Below are 12,681 nucleotides of genomic sequence, written 5' to 3' on the forward strand. Positions count from 1 at the left end.
ATTAAAAATTTTTGCTCATCTAAGGCCATCACTAAGAAAAAGAAAAGCAAGCCACAGACCGGGAGAAAATATTTGCAGAGAACTCGTATCCAGAACATACATTAAGAACTCCTGTACCTCAAATAGCAGAAAGATACATACTCCATGAAAACTGGGCAAAATATTTGAATAGGTATTTCATAAAGGAAGATGTACGAATCATTAATAAGCACCTGAAGAAGGTCTTACCATCTTCAATCATTAGGGAAATACAAATTAAAAGTGTAATAAGATACAACTATACACAATAGAATAGAAAAATTCTACTTTTTTTGTGTAAATTCATTGCTATCCTTCTTCAGACTTACATTTGATTCTATCTTAGATTTACACGAGGTTTTAATTATTTTAATTCCTTCAGAATTATTTAAATCAGTTTTATTTTTGGAACACTTTTGATTAGCTTTCTTGGTTTCTTTCTTTTTCTCCTCAACTAGATTTTTAAAATCGATTTCTTTTTTAGTCTGGGGTTTTTATCTTCTTTATTTTCTTTTGTTTCAATGCTTTGCTATCTTCATTAGAGAGATTGGAATCAGAATCTGAAAGGTCATAAAAATGTTTCAAATCCTCTCTAGTGCCGTGGTTAATGGGGCGCCCTCTTTTATCCACAGCATAGTTCAACTTGAACTTCTTGTCATGAAACATGGCTCGAAATCTCTTGTCAATTTTGACTTTTCGATCCTCTTCTGCCATTTCCCAAAATCTCGGGTCCTTTGCAACCCGTCTAAACCTCTGGTCACTCATTATTTCTTGTTTGGATGACATTTTTAATTTTTAATCTTGCTGAACAAATGCTTGAAGAAACCAAATACGTCCGGAGTTAAACAGCAGACATTTATTGTCTCACAGTTCTGGAGGCTAGAAGTCTGAGATCAAGGTGTCAGCAAGGTCAGTTCCTTCTGAGGCTGTGAGGGAGTTTACGCTGGCTTCTAGGGGTTTGCTGGCAATCTTTGGTCCTCCTTGGCTTGTGAATACATCACCCTAATCTCTGCCTTCATGTTCATGTCATTCTCCCTATGTGTTTATCTGTCTCTATGCCCCAATTTTCCCTTTTTATAAGGACAAAGTCATATTGGATTAGGCCCACTCTAGTGACCTCATCTTACCTAATTACATCTGCGATGGACCTATCTCCTAATAAGGTCACCTTTTGAGCTATTGGACGTTAGAATGTCAACATATTTCTGGAGGCTGACACGATTCAACCCATAAAAACACCAAATGTTAATGAGTATATGACAAAATCAGAACTTTTTTATGTTGTTTGGTGGGAATATAAAATGGCACAGCCACGCACGGTGGCTCATGCCTATAATCCCAGCACTTTGGAAGGCCAAGGCAGGTGGATCACCTGAGGTCAAGAGTTCAAGACCAGCCTGGCCAACACGGCGAAACCCTGTTTCTACTAAAAATCCAAAACTTAGCCGGGCAGTTGGCATGCACCTGTAGTCCCAGCTACTTGGGAAGCTGAGGTAGGAGAATCACTTGAACCTAGGAAGTGGAGATTGCAGCAAGCCAATGTTGCACCACTGCACTCCAGGCTGGGTGACAGAGGAAGACCCCATCTTAGTATAATGTAATATAATATAATATAATATAATAAATATAATATAATATAATAACTACTTTGGAAAATATTTTGACAATTCCTTACAAAATTGAATATTTACCTAGCTTACAACCCAGCAACTCCACTAGTAGCTATTTACCCAGTGGTTTGCTGGATAAATACAAGCTTGTATGAGCTGATTGTAATTTTTTTTGAACTTTATTTTTATTCAAGGGAAAACATTTATATCTACACAAAGCCTTGTAGAAGAGTGTCCATAGTGATTTCATTTATAATATCCCCCAAACAAAAACAACCCAACTAGCCAAATATCTAATTATTCAACAAGTAAATGAGTTCTCAAGTTGTATACCCATGTAATGACAAACTATTCAGCAGTAAAAAGGAACAACATTTACTATAAAATATATCATATAAACTTATTTTAAAATAAATTATATTAAAAACAAAGGAAATAAATACTCAAAACATCACTTTCTAAATATTTTATCACATTTTACTACTATCTATGCTCTCAAGGTTATATATGCCTATTTTATTTGTGTGGTGGAAATGTTGTATAGTAGTGTGCTAGTGTACATTTCTTCCCAACTCTGCATTGAGATAAAACAGGTTGATAACTAGAAATTGGTCATAGTGTGAGTATTTACACAAGAGGAATTGGCAAATTTTACACATTAGGCCTGGATATATTGTCTGGTTGATTGCCTAAACTTGAGAAAGTGAAGAATGTCAATAATGCACAATAAACTTAAAAGTGTGCTATATTTAAAATAGAAAACATAAAATGTTTAGGAAAAATCAGAGACAAAAATCTTTGGGACCTAAGACAGGTGAAGATTTCTTGCACCTGACACCAAAAGCACCATAAATAAAAGGAAAATTTGATAAATTGGACCTCATCAAAATTAAAAGCTTCTGCTCTATAAAAGTCCCTGCTAGCCAGGCACGGTGGCTCATGCCACTTTGGGAGGCTGAGGCAGGTGGATCATGAGATCAGGAGTTTGAGACCAGCCTGCCAAGATGGTGAAACCCCGTCTCTACTAAAAATACAAAAATCAGCTGGGCACTGTGGCGGGCATCTGTAATCCCAGCTGATTGGGAGGCTGAGGCAAGAGAATTGCTTGAACCCAGGAGATGGAGGCTGCAGTGAGCTGAGGTTGTGCCACTGCACGCTAGTCTGGGTGACAGAGCAAGACTCCATCTAAAAATAAATAAATAAATAAATAAATAGTCCCTGCTAAGAGGACAAAAAGACAAATTACAGACTGGGGGAAAAAATTTACAAACCACATATTTGACAAAAGCGTTTGTATTTAGAATAGTATCTGGAATTCTCCAAAGTTAACAGTAAAAAAACTAAACAATCCAATTTGAAAACAGGCAAAATACATGAATAGACATCTCACCAAAGAGAATACACAGATGGTAATTAAGCACATGAAAAGATGCTCAATATCATTAGTCATTAGGGAAATACAAATCAAAACCATAAGAAAGTATCAGTACAAACCCATCAGCATGGCCAAAAAAAAAATGATAATACCAAATGTTGGTAAAGATGAGGAGAAACTAGATCATTCACATATTCTCATGGGAATGTAAAATGGTACAGCCATTCTAGAAAATAGTTTGGCAGTTTCTTTTAAAACAAACAAATATATATGTACTATTCTACCCAGCAATTACACTCTTAGTATTTATTAAGAGATATGAAAACTATGTTCACACAAAAACCTGTACAGGAATGTTCATAGCAACTTTATTCATGATAGCCCCAAACTCAAAACAACCCAAATGTCTTTCAATGGGTGAATGGTTAAACCAACTGTGGTACATCACGTATTGTGGAATACTATTCAGTAATGAACAAGTATGAACTGTTAGATACATGCAACAACTTGGGTAGGCCTTAGGAGAATTATGTTGATTGAAAAAAGCCAGTTTCGAAAGGTTATATAGCATCCTGGATGTAATGAAATTATAGAAACGGTCACAGATTCCTGGTTGCCAGGAGTTACTATTTGGGGGCCAAGAAGGGGACAGGTATGACTATGAAGGAATAACATGGGCATATTTGTGGTGATGGAACAGTTTTGTATCTTGATGGTGGAAATTTCATGAAGCTCCACAGGATAAAATTACGCACACATGAGTGTAACTGGTGAAATCTGAATAAGCTCTGTGAATTGTAGCAATGTCAATTTCTTGGTTTTTATATTCTCCTATAGTCGTGTAAGGTGTTAACAGTGGAGGTGGAGAAGTGAAGGGTGTAAAATTTTTTACTTTTGTGAACCTCTAATCATTTTGAAATAAAGTTTTATTTTTATAAGTATGTATACTCTGTAGCTATCACATTGTAAATAACAGAAAAAGTGATCAAATCATAGATGTATTGCAGCCATCATTGCTTTTGGATTTAAGAATTTGGCAAGAGTCAGTGAAAGCATTCTTTGAGAATTAATTGGCTAAATGAAAATTACAGTAAAGAATATAATGTATTTTAGTTGTTTAAAGTGGTATGCTACATACATCTTTTATATCAGTAAAATTCATAGTCAACTTCTCTCTATATAATCATGTATATATCTGATTTTTAAAAGAGGGAGGGAGGAAGATCAGAAACCTCTTCTTTATTGTGTAATGCAAGCTAATATCTGTAGGAGAAATGATAGAATTTTTTTTTGATTTATAAAGAACAGAAGTTTATTTCTCACAATTCTGGAAGCTGGGAAGTACCAGATCAAGATACCAATAGGTTCAATGTCTGGTGAAGGCCTCTTCCTTATAGATGACACCATCTGTGTCTCTTCACATGGCAGAAGGGATGGAGGGGCAAAAATCGGGGGTACAAATAATATTTCTTCACATGGGAGAGGAGCAAAAGAGAGTGAACCCACTCCCTTAAGCCCTTTTATAAGGGCCCTAATCCCATCCATGAGACCTCTGCCCTGATGACTTAATCACCTCTTAAAGGCCTCTCCTCTTAACATTATCACATTGGCAAATAAGTTGCAACATACAAATTTTGTGAGACACATCTGGCTTAAAACAACAACTAATTTCTTATGGCTCAAATCTTGTCTGCCATTAATTCAGATATGTCTCAGCCAGGCGATTCTATTTTTGCATGATATTGACGGAGGTTTAAGAATCACAATTTGACAACAATGAAGGCAATACATGACTCAGGAAACAACCACAGATGGAGTCCAAAACCACTGGGTGAAATGTTTTTGGAAAACAGGTTATTCACATGGTTTCAAAGTACTTCTTCTCAGATTATTGATTAATTACAAAGGAACAACGTTACCTTTATTGTGAAAATGCTTTGTAGACATGGCCTTAGCCAAGTAACAAACTAAATATCAATATTGGGACATGTTGATCTTGTATACTTCCTGATGTGAAGAATGAGAAGTACCCATCGCTGATGTACTGTTCTTGAGAAACGTGATTAACCTGAATTTAAGCTTGAGGAAACAATTGATTAAATCTGGAGTATGGGTAGTTCTTCAAAATAGAATGTCAGTGGGGAAAATGTGAGTAATTAGTGGCTAAGGTAAAATGGGGTTCATATTATAACCAGGTGCATTAGCTATCTATTGTGGTGTAAAAAATTATCCTCAAACCTAGTACCTTAAAACAATAAAAATAAACATTTTCTTTTTTACATAGTGATGTGGTTTGGCTCTGTGACCCCACCCAAATCTCATGTCAAATTGTAATTCTTAGTGTTGAGGGAGGGACAGAGGGGGGGTGATTGGATCATGGGAGTGGATTTCCCTCTTGCTGTTCTTGTGATAATGAGTGAGTTCTTAGGAAATCTGGTTTTTTAAAAGTGTGTAGCACATCCCCCTTCACTCTCTCTGTCCTGCTCCACCATGGTAAGATGTGCTTGCTTCCCCTTCACCTTCCACCATGATTGTAAGTTTCCTGAGGCCTCCCAGCATTGCTTCCTGAACAGCCTGTGGAACTGCGAATCAATTAAACCTCTTTTTTTCATAAATTACCCAGTCTTCAGTAGTTCTTTATAGCAGTGTGAGAATGGACTAATACACATAGTTCTGACCAGCAGGAATTCTGGAGCAGCTTAGTTAGCTAATGATTCTGGCTCAAAGCCTTTCATGAGATTGTAGCTACAGCCATTTGGAGCAGCAGTCAGCGCATAGCAAATAGTTTTTATGGACACCATCATTCTTTGTCATATCGTCTTCTTTTTGTTCACCTCCTTTTAAAAATGTAAAATCATTCTAGGCTTTAGGGCTATACAAAAACAGGCCACAGGAGGGATTTGGCCTATGCACTATAGTTCATTGACCCCTGTTCCAAGCTTGATTAGGGGTACAAGATCTGCTTCCACAGCAGCTTGTTCACCTGGTTGTTGGCAGAAGGCCTCAGTTCCTCGCCATGTGGACCTCTCCACATGGTTGTTTAAGAGTCTTCCATCATTAAAAAGTCAGGAAACAACAGGTGCTGGAGAGGATGTGGAGAAATAGGAACACTTTTACACTGTTGGTGGGACTGTAAACTAGTTCAACCATTGTGGAAGTCGGTGTGGCGCTTCCTCAGGGATCTAGAACTAGAAATACCATTTGACCCAGCCATCCCATTACTGGGTATATACCCAAAGGACTATAAATCATGCTGCTATAAAGACACATGCACATGTATGTTTATTGCGGCACTATTCACAATAGCAAAGAGTTGGAACCAACCCAAATGTCCAACAACGATAGACTGGATTAAGAAAATGCAGCACATATACACCATGGAATACTATGCAGCCATAAAAAATGATGAGTTCATGTCCTTTGTAGGGACATGGATGAAACTGGAAAACATCATTCTCAGTAAACTATCGCAAGGACAAAAAACCAAACACCGCATGTTCTCACTCATAGGTGGGAATTGAACAATGAGAACTCATGGACACAGGAAGGGGAACATCACACTCTGGGGACTGTTGTGGGGTGGGGGGAGTGGGGAGGGACAGCATTAGGAGATATGCCTAATGCTAAATGACGAGTTAATGGGTGCAGCAAACCAACATGGCACATGGATATACATATAACAAACCTGCACATTGTGCACATGTACCCTAAAACCTAAAGTATAATAAAAAAAAAAAGAGTCTTCAAGATGAGGCAGCTGCCTTCCCCTAGAACACAGGTTCTAAGTGCAAGACCAGGCAGGAAGACATAATTCATCTTATGGCCTAGTCTTGGAATTCATACATGGTCTCTTTGGCCATATTAGAAGCAAGCCATTAAGTAGCTCTCACTCAAGGGGAGGAGGACTCACCTTTCAAGGAAAAAATTGTCCAAAAAATTGTGCGCAAGATTTAAAACTACCACCCTAGCCTTGTCTTCTATGACTATCACTATAATCCTAATACTGAAATAATAATTAGCAATCAGCACTGGGCATTAAGAAGAATTATCTTGTTTACTTCAAATACCTTTTGTATTTATTAACTGAAGCAAAAGACATTTAGACAGAAATATCTCTTTTAAAATGGCTATAATATTGACAAGTATCTTAAAACCAAATTAAAGTTGGCCTTGAAATTTGAACCAATGCTAGCATAAAAACTGGTAAGGCGAAAAGGAAAGGTGAGTTTCAATGTCCCTCTCAAGGTTTTCATGCCTGTTATCACTGAAATAATAATCATACTATTGTTTTGTGGGTCAGTAGCTACAATGTATATGATACCATCTAGAAGATTGATTAGCACATAAAAGATACTCATTAAATCTGATATTATTTCAACAAAGAAGGGTAGCCTGTATTTAAGATATTACAACTTTGGAATAACCATTGGAAACTAGCAGGGTGAGATGTCACCCTCACCTCTAAATTAAAAACAGAAGCGACTACAAAGCAACACATAGAAGGAATAGTGTCATTTTTGTCCTTGTCATAGCAGGCCTGTTACATTGAGAAGTACGCCTGCATTTATAAATGGACTAAGAGATGAGTATACTGGCTTTGTGTCCAGGATGTGTGGTCTTCCTATTTAAAGATTATGATGCTTCAAGGACTCTAGAACAGGTAAGCCAATACTAACTCTATTAATATGGGGCTTTCACATCAGCAGTAGTGGGTGAACTTAAAATAAAGCAGTTAGAATTCAATTGCTTTTAGAGAACACACATTTTTTTTGTTAGCACTTAGCATAAACACAAAATTACATTTCTTTTACATCAGGGATTTTAACTATAATACTGAAATAATGTGTCAAACTAAACTACTGTGTCAAAAAATAGTTTTGAAGTTGTTGATTTTTATGCAATTGAACAATGATCATCATCACAGAAAGGTCACCTCGACATTAGGGCTTCTATTGACCATTTTCACCATGTTAACTTGAGGCATTACATAAACAGCTCAGGTGTTTAAAAATGAGCAGCTTATGTAGCTGAATGTAGTGGCTCTTGGCTACAATTCTAACTACTCAAGAGGCTGAGGTGGGAGGACTGCTTGAGGCCAAGAGTTTTAGACCAGCTTGGGCAACATAGGGAGGCACTGTCTCTAAAACAAACAAACAAACAAACAAACAAAATTTAATGACCAGATCCAAAGAGTGGTAAAGCTAGTAATTTATCATGTGTATATCAAGAACATCAAGGGGCATAGGAAAAAAGCCCACATTGGCATTGGATGTTTAAGGTTTCCAGAGGATGTCAAAAATTACTTTTAAAAATCTTTTTAAAAGAACCCCAAAATCTTTTACAGGATTCTTATGTAACTAAAGGCACTAGTTTCAGTATTTCTCAGGTTTTTCTAAGATTCTTTGGAGGAGAGGGAGAAAGGAGCCATCCCTTTGATATAAGTTGTTATGACCCTTAAAAGATTTCTCAAAGGCAAAGATCGTTGGAGTGACATGATAAAACTAAACCCACAATAAGTCAGAACAAAGGTACTATTTCCTCCTAATATTATGAGCAACCTTGTTGCTTTTGGTAACTTTAGATTCTTGGAAAAGACTAATCAAATGGTAGCACTGCCACAGCTCAGCTATCAAACACGATGGTGCTAGAATAAATTAATAATTTATTGACTGAGTCCTTTGGGGACAGAGGAGCATTGCAAATAAACGAACTGGAATATAACACCAGGAGATGCTTTTGACTCATGCAATTTTCCCTCTTACTTGGTTTTTTCTCCACTATCTGCAAAGCTGTTTTTAAAAAACCCCAAAATCCAATTTTTTATACATCTTTCAGAAAATGAAACTGAGAATGATTGTAATCTTAGGAGATAGCTGAATGTTTTCAGAAGGATTTCCTTTTGCCCATCATTGGTGTGCCAGCTTTGGGTTTTCTGCTGCAACCTGAAGATAAAAGGGGGTGATTGGAGAGTTCTTGCTTTCCGGTGGAAGCATTTGACAATTTGGTTTTTTTTTTTAATTTCTTTTCCTTTTGAATTGCTTCTGTATAATGTCACATGATTTTGAATACAAATCTACAAATCTCCACTTGTAGGAATAGTTTCAATAGTAAGGCTTTGATAAGGTCCAAGGGGAAAAGTGGGGGCCATCATTGGGGGTGTGTTATGCTGAATGAAGGCCCTAAACATTGCTCATGTATTCATAAGCACGTTCATAATAAAGTGCTATGATGTTGTAAACAATAGTTGGTGACAACACTGTGCATATGAGGCTGGAAGAATAGTCAGACTAAAAGGGAGAGAGTTTTGATTTATACAAAAATACTCTGGTGGTTATCACCAGTAAAGGAAAATGAAATACAGCAAAAAAAGTGTATTTTGTTTTAATGGACTTCTGAAAAATATTTTTAAAAGTTCATTTGAATTTGTTTTAGTGCTCCTTGAAAACTTCAAGAAACTTGATAGATGGAGATCTTAAAAGTTAAATTTTAGCCAGTTTTGAAATGATAATACCATATATTTTACAAAATTACTGCTTGTCTTTCTGTAGAATGCAACTTCAGATAGTGCCCAAGATTCAAGAAAAAATGGGAAAATGTGCCTGACAAAAGACTGGAACAACATAAATCATCTAATCTTGGAATTCTTAAAATTGGAAATCAGAAACTTATGAAGGATTTGTAGCTGTGATCAGGAAATAGCTTAAAAATATGTATTTACAGCTGTATTACTCATGAAAGATATGTAGAGCAAACAACCTGATATCATTGCAGCTTTGTCATTTGAGCATTGTAATAACAAGTTCAACCAAACTAAATAATAACACAATGATTTTTTTTAAAATAGCCATGCCACAGTCCAAGAAGTGTATTTTAAACATCACAACCAATGCTCTCTTTTCAGTGGTGTGTTTCATTCATCTATCTATTCATTCATGTGCTCAGTCAGTCATCACATAGTACGTTGAGCCTCTCCTACATGAGAGGGTCTGTGCTGGTCAGAGACAATAAAATAATGGGGAGGTTTGGTATGGTTCTTGTCTGTATGAAGTTTATATTCCGGTGAGGGAGCAAACAATCAGCACACCACTTAGAAAATCAAACAGAAAAAAAATGTGTCATAGTAATTCATCTGGGGGAACTGAGCAAATGCTTCCAGAAAGAGACTAAAAGAGGAAAACCTATTTTTGGCAGCATGATCAGAGACGGCCTCTCTGAGGGACATATAAGGTGAAACTGGAAGTGGAGGAGGAGTGAGGAATCACGCCAAAGGGAGAAAAGGATACATAGGAATGAGGAGCGAGCAGGTTGAAACATCTCTTCAAATATATTTGGTTGAGAAAGGGTGCAGCAACCATGGCAGTTGCTGGAGAGGAAGATGCAGGCAACAAAGATTTGACCTCAGCTTCCTCTCCAGCAGGAGGTTTCTTTGCTTTTAGGAAGGAGATGCTAGAACATATAAATATGCTGATGAGAGTTATCCTATAGAGCAAGATGGATCGATGATGCAAGAAAATGAGGATATAATTGCGGGCTGGGGAAGTCCTTCAGGCAGTAAGAATAGGTGAAGACATACAAAGCTTGAGGGGAGAAGAACATCCCCCAGGAAAGATGCAGGTGTGAGTTGTGCAGCTCTAGTGGAAAGAAGGGGAGTGGGTTTGTGTCTGACGGTTTCTTTTTGCTCTGAAATATGAGAGGAGGTTCATCCACTGTCAATGAGAGTGGAGGGGCTTTAGGCAACAAATGAGGAGAAAAGTGTATAACCGCTGGGAGCCTCCCGAAGAATGAGATGATATTATCATAGCCATTCTTTAATGCACTAGTTCAAGATTGAACGCTTATAAGCCTCTAACTACTTCAAAGATATCTTCCTATAGGTCTTGGTTGCTCACTTGTCAGTGAATTCGACATAGGAATTATGTCACGTTTCTTGATGTAGATGAAGCCCTAAGTCTCTCTCTTGTACTGGGGAGTTAAACTGGAATTTAGGAACTAAAGAGACATAGGTCATTTGGAATAAAATTTGTTACTAAGAAATTAGAATAACTGCTGGTAGCATCACCACTCTTCACACTCACTCCAAACAAGGGGGGCTGTCATTACCTTCCTAAAGGCCCTTAGAGAGAGCCGTGCTGAGGGGCACCAGAAAAGAGAAAGTAATCTTAGGAACCCCCCCAACCCATTTCTTAGGGGAAGGGTTAGGGCAGAAAAAGGGCCAAGGAAAATGGACTTGACTGTTCTGGAAAGATGTCTGAGCTTCCGCCAGACTTAGGAGATGAAGGAAGCCAGGTATCTCCCTGGGACTCAGACCTCCACATGAGAAATGCCACAGGATGCTGGCTCTGTGGTCAGAGGAGAGGATAGGCACAAGGGAACCTTAGGGGTTTCCTGAAGTGGGTGGTGGGGACAGGAGAATAACCAACTGGCCTGAAGCCAATGTAACAGTACCAAAGAAGGTGGTGCCATAGACCCAGGCCTTGGTGTTCAGACACCATGTAATTCTGAGATTTCCATACGGTCCCACAGAGGAAAGAAAAGTGCCTCCAAATTGACATTGAATACATTTCCATCCTGCCCTACGTGAAGGGTTGGGGGAGCACGGGACATTGGAAGAGTTTAAATTTTAAGAAATAATTGTGAATGTCCTGCTTCTGATTAGTATGTAGAAAGCTGCAGGATACAGTCATCACCCTTGAATGGTGAGAAAAATCTGGACAGTGCACAAAATTGTAACTTTTCCTGAGCCTATGAGGGAGTTGAGTAGGTAAGGCATCCAGGTGTGCTGAATTCCAAAGAGTGACAACTCCTCCAAGGAGAGATGGGGTGCCTTTGGCAGAGCAGGGGAGGAAGAGGAAGAGGAAGAAGTAAATAGCTGAAATGTTAGTTTTAAAAGGCAGAGTATAGGCTACCCTGGCAGTTAAAAATCTGGGGAAGCCACAACACTAGGCGAGTCTGTGCTCCCTCACGAAGTCTGTGCCATGGGCCCTCACTGAGTTATCTCAAGACTGGAGGGTGCCCTCTTGGAGGCAGTTTTAGTTATCTTTTGCAGTGTAACAAGTCCTGAAACTTAGCATCTTGAAACACCAAATGGCTAGTATCTGTTTCTGAGAGTCAGGAATCGGGGCATGGCTTCTCCAATTTCTCTGATTCAGCCTCTCACAGGCTGCAGTCAAGCCATCAGTTGGAGCTCCCAGAATATCAAGGCTCAGCCTAGGCAGGATCTTGTTTCAAGCTTGCACACGTGGTTTTTGGTAGGATTCACTTTCTCCTGGGTTGCTGGACTGAAAGTCTCAGTTCCTCACTGAGAGAGAGAGAAAGAGAGAGAGAGAGAGACCATATCACTGTCTTTCATAACCTAATTTCCCAAGTGATGACCTGTCACATTTGCCATATTCTTTTCCTTAGAATGAAGTCACTCACACCCAAGATAAGGGGGTTATACAGAATAAAACACACACACACATCCGTAGGCAAATGAATTTGAGTCAAACTGCTGAAAACTAAAAATACAGAAAATACTTTTTAGGCAGCCAGAGGAAAAAAGAAACATAGAGAAACCAAGATAAGAATTAAAGCAGACTTATCCCCATAAACTATACAAGTCAGCAGTTTATACCCAGTGACAGTATCCTTCAAAAATAAGGCAAAATACTTTTCCAGACAAACAAAAGCTGAGAAAAT

General features: G+C 38.2%; 1 pseudogene; it reads right to left on the reverse strand.

The window, feature by feature from the left end:
* Nucleotides 1–302: 302 nt before the first annotated feature.
* LOC100598247 lies at nucleotides 303–804 on the reverse strand (annotated as a pseudogene).
* Between the last annotated feature and the right edge of the window lie 11,877 nt (nucleotides 805–12,681).

Source organism: Nomascus leucogenys, chromosome 16, assembly GCF_006542625.1.
Source record: "Nomascus leucogenys isolate Asia chromosome 16, Asia_NLE_v1, whole genome shotgun sequence".
Lineage (NCBI taxonomy): Eukaryota > Metazoa > Chordata > Mammalia > Primates > Hylobatidae > Nomascus > Nomascus leucogenys.